Genomic DNA, 5,671 nt, shown 5'->3' with positions numbered 1-5,671 from the left:
AGAAACATATTATTACAGCTAATACAACTATACAAAGTAATCGATTAAAGCAATAAAGAGAGTAGGGAAAGAAAAGCGTGCAACAAGATTTTTATCCTGGTTCGTTTACGGGTCCACTTGTAAACTACATCCAGGCCCTCCGTCTGATCTGGGAGATTTTTTGTCACTATAATCGAAATAACGTTTTACAAATAATTCTTTCAATTACAACACTTAGACACTTTCTTGAAAACTAAAGAACCTTATCCCTTCGTTTGACTCCCTTCCTACCGCCCAAGAAAACCTTTCTTGCGGTGTAGCCCCAGCCAAGAACCTATTCTTTCTACCAAGACCTCCAAGTCTTTGTGTGAAGAACACCTTACCTAACCGCAGCTAGGATTTTCCCAATCCTTTTACAACAAGAATATAGAGTAATCTAAAGCACTTACAATGCTCAAATTAATACAATTAACACCTTACTCTACAACTCTAACACATGTCTCATATAAAATGATAATGCATGAGTTCAAAACAGATTTTACAGAATATGAAATCTTTCCAAAAACATCAAGAAGTGCATGAATATATGAGATGATATGATGAGAAACTAAACATGTAATGCCTCTCAATCCTAAAGCATAGAATTCTCTCTTCTCTAATCTCACAAATGCAATTTCATGTAGATGCAGCAATTAACACGAAAATATGCTCTAACTCTCTTAAAATCTAACATGCAAAAATCCGAGCTTGAGTTCTGAAAACGCAGTTTATAAAAAAACCATTCTGCAGCCCGTTAATCGATTAAATTCTTGGTTAATCATTTAACGAGATACAAAATTGTAACTGATTCGGTTTTCCAAGTTTTCTGTTCCAACTGCTTTTCAAAAACTTATGTTAATCGATTAAAACCCACCTTAATCGATTAACTGCATATTTCTATGTATATTTTTAAATGGCAATACTCAAATACATTTTGCACTTAACTTATACATGTTCGACAAAGTTTATGCCAAGGATGCACAGATAACATGTATATATATGATGCTTGAACATATTATGAATATCATATCTCAAAATAAAATTATTTAAGGTATTATATATATGAGACATGTATTGAGTTTACCTAAGCCTTAGACTCAACCTAAACTAATTACTAGTGTATAAGTATAATACCAATCTTGAAACCTAAGCACGTTGATTTGTTGATGGTCTTCAAGCTCTTATGAAACTCAAATTGTCCTCATCAAAACACATAGTGGGCAAGCTTTCCAAAGTGCTCCTCTTGACATGCGCACTTTCACTATCCTCATTCTATCCTCATCCTCAGACTCACACTCATCCTCACCCTAATCCTAATCCTAATCCTCTTTCGAATCCTAATCGTCATCCTATACTCATCCTCATCCTCATCCTAATCCTAATTCTCATCCTAATACTCATCATAATACTAATCCTCAACCTATCCTCATTCTCAACCTAATCCTCATCCTCTTCCTCATCCTAATCCTAATCCTCGTCCTATCCTCATCCTCATCATCATCCTAATCCTATCCTCATCCTCATCCTTGTTCTCATCCTCATCCTCATCCTCATCCTAATCCAATCCTCATCCTCATCTAATCCTCATCCTCATCCTCATCCTCATCCTTCTCCTCATCTTGATCCTGATCCTCATCCTCAGCCCAATCTTAATACGAATCCTAATCCTAATCCTATCGTCGTCCTCATCCTCATCCTCATCCCAATCCTAATCCTAATCCTAATCCTAAACCTAATACTCGTAGTAGTCCTAGTTCTAATCCTCATCCTCATCCTAATCCTAATTCTCATCCTAATCCTTATCCTCATCCTAATCCTAATCCTCATCCTCAGCCTAATCCTAATACTCCATCCTAGTCCTAATCCTCATCCTAGTCCTCATCATCATCCTCATCTTTATCCTAATCCTAATTCTCATCCTAATACTCGTTCTAATAATAATCCTCACCCTATCCTCATTCTAATCCTAATCCTCTTCCTCTTCCTCATCCACATCCTAATCCTCATCCTATTCCTAATCCTCATCCTAATCCTAATCTTCATCCCATCCTCATCCTCATCCTCATCCTCATCCTAATCCTAATCCTAATCCTATCCTCATCCTCATCCTAATCCTCATCCTCATCCTCATCCTAATTCTAATCCTCATCCTTTTGTCTTCCTCATCCGCATCCTCATCCTCATCCTCATCATATCCTCATCCCAATCCTCATCCTCAACCTTATCCTATCGTAATCTTATCCTCATCTTAATCCTAATTCTCATCCTAATACTCATCCTTGTCCTAATCGACATACTCATCGTAATCCTAATCCTCATCCTTATCCTAATTCACATCCTAATACTCATCCTAGTCCTAATCCGCATCCTCGTCCTCATGATTGTCCTAAACCTCATTATATCCTAACCATCATCCTGATCCTAATCCTAAACCTCATCATCCTAATACTCATACTAATCCTAATCCTCATCGTAATACTCATCCTAGGCCTAATCCTCATCCTATCCTCATCCTTATCCTAATCCTCATCTTCATGCTCAACCTCATCCTAATACTCCTCCTATTCCTTATCCTAATCCTCATCCTAAACCTTATCCGCATCCTAATCCTAATCCTCATCCTCATGCTAATGCTAATACTCATACTAGTCTTAATCCTCATCCTCATGCTCAACATCATCCTAATACTCATCCAAATCCTCATCCTAATCCTTATCCGCATCCTAATCCTAATCATAGGCCTAATCATCATCCTCATCTTCATCCTAATCCTAATTCTCATCCTAATACTCGTTCTAATACTAATCCTCATCCTATCCTCATTCTCATCCTTATCCTCATCCTATTCCTAATCCTCATCCTCATCCTCATCCCATCCTCATCCTCATCCTCATCCTAATTCTATTCTCATCCTCATCCTAATCCTCATACTCATCCTAATTCTAATCCTCATCCTATGTCCTCATCCTCATCCTATCCTCATCCTCATCCTATCCTCATCCTAATCCTCATCCTCATCATATCCTCATCCTAATCCTCATCCTCATCCTAATCCACATTCTCTTCCTCATCCTCATCCACATCCTCACCCCCAACCTCACCCTCATCCTCATCCTCATCCTCATCCTAAACCTAATCCTCATCCTAATACTAATCCTAATCTTAATCCTAATCCTCATCCTAGTCCTAATCATCATCCTCATCTTCATCCTAGTCCTAATCGTCATCCTCATCTTCATCCTAATCCTAATTCTCATTCTAATACTAATCCTCATCCTATCCTCATTCTCATCCTAATCCTTATCCTATTCCTAATCCTCATCCTAATCCTCATCCTAATCCTAATCCTCATCCCATCCTCATCCTCATCCTCGTCCTCATCCTAATCCTATTCTCATCCTCATCCTAATCCTCATCCTCATCCTAATTCTAATCCTCATCCTATGTCCTCATCCTCATCCTATCCTCATCCTAATCCTCATACTCATCCTAATCCACATTCTCTTCCTCATCCTCATCCTCATCGTCATCCACATCCTCATCCTTATCCTCATCCTCATCCTCGTCCTCATCCTCATCCTCGTCCTCATCCTCATCCTCGTCCTCATCCTCATCCTCATCCTAATCCTCATCCTAATCCCAATCCTAATCCTAATCCTAATCGTCATCCTCATCCTCATCCTCATCCTCATCATCTTCCTGATTCTCATCCTCATCCCCATCCTCATCCCCATCCTAATCCCAATCCTCATCATATCCTCATCCTCATGCTAATCTTAATTATCATCCTAATACTCATCCTAGTCCTAATCCTCATCCTATCCTCCTCTTGATCCTCATCCTCATCCTAAGACTCATCCTCATCCTCATTCTGTCCTCATCTGAATAATCGTCCTAATCCTTATCCTAATCTTAATACTCATCCTAATCCAAATCCTCATCATATCTTCATCCTGACCCTCACCCTCATCCCATCCTCATCCTCATCCTATCATCGTCCTCATCCTATCCTCTTGCTAGTCCGAATCCTCATCCTATCCACATCCTCACCCTCATCCTCATCATAATCCAAATCCTCATCCTCATCCTCATCTTAATACTCATCCTCATCCTAATCCTAATCCTAATCCTAATCCTCATCCTTATCCTAATCCTCATCCCAATCCTAATCCTCATCATATCCTCATCCTCATCCTCAACCTAATCTTAATCCTCATCCTTATCCTTATTCTCATCCTAATAATCATCCTAGTCATAATCCTCATCCTATCCTCATCCTCATCCTCATCCTCATCCTAATCCTTATCCTAATCCTAAACCTCATCATATCCTAATCCTCATACTAATCCTAATCGTCATCCTAATACTCATCCTAGTCCTAATCCTTATCCTATCCTCATCCTTATCCTAATCCTCATCCTCATGCTCAGCCTTATCCTAATACTCATCCTAATCCTCATCTTAATCCTTATCCGCATCCTAATCCTAATCCTCATCCTCATCCTAAAGCTAATACTCGTCCTAGTCCTAATCCTCATCCTTATCCTAATCCTCATCCTAATGCTCAACCTCATCCCAATACTCATCCTTGAAAGTGCTCATGTCAAGAGGAGCACTTTGGAAAGCTTTCTCACTATATGTTGTGGTTTTGATGAGGACCACTTGTGATTATAAGAGCTTGAAGATCATCAATAAATCAACATGCTTATGTCTCAATATTGGTATTAGACTTAGACTAGTAATTAGTTTAGGTTGAGTCTAAGGCTTAGGTAAACTCAATACATGTCTCATGCATAAAACTTTAAATCATTTTACTTTTGAGATATGTCATTTATAATATGTTCATGCATCACATAAATACATGTAATCTGTGCATCCTAGGCATAAACTTAGTGTTGAACATGTATAAATTAAGTGCATAACGTATTTGAGTTTTGCAATTTGAAAATACACTTGGAAATATGCAGTTAATCGATTAAGGCATGTTTTAATCGATTAACATAAGTTTTTGAAAAGCTGTTGAAACAGAAAACTTGGAAAACAGAATCAGTTACAATTTTGTAACACGTTAATCGATTAACCAAGGTTTTAATCGATTAACTGGGCTGCAGAAGTGATTCTTTATAAACTGCGTTTTTAGAACTTAAGTCATAACTTGCATGTTAGATATTAAGAGAGTTAGAGCTTATTTCGTGTTAATTGTTGCATCTATATGACATTGCATTTGTGAGATTAGAAAAGAGAGAATTCTATGCTTTAGGATTGAGAGGCATTTCATGTTTAATTTCTCATCATTTCATCTCACATGTTCATGCATTCATTGATGTTTTTGTGAAGATTTTATATTCTGTAAAATCTGGTTTCAACTAATACATTATCAAGTTGTATGAGACTTGTGTTAGAGTTTTAGAGTAAGGTCTTAATTGTTAAATTTGAGCATTGTAATTGCTTTAGATTACTCTATGTTTTTGTTGTAAAAAGTGTTGTAACTTTGGGAATCTCAAGGTGTCTTACCACCAATGTGATTGTGTTGTATCTTCATTACCATCCAAGCTTATATTCGTTTCAATCTCGGTTGATTGTCGTGCAAGAAACCGAATCTGTTTGTGTAATCTGAGTTATTTTAATCGATTAAATTGATTACGTTAATCGA

This window comes from Lupinus angustifolius, chromosome LG06 (genome assembly GCF_001865875.1).
Source record: "Lupinus angustifolius cultivar Tanjil chromosome LG06, LupAngTanjil_v1.0, whole genome shotgun sequence".
Classification (NCBI taxonomy): domain Eukaryota; kingdom Viridiplantae; phylum Streptophyta; class Magnoliopsida; order Fabales; family Fabaceae; genus Lupinus; species Lupinus angustifolius.
The sequence above is the reverse complement of the archived record's forward strand: the minus strand, read 5'-3'. Positions refer to the sequence as shown.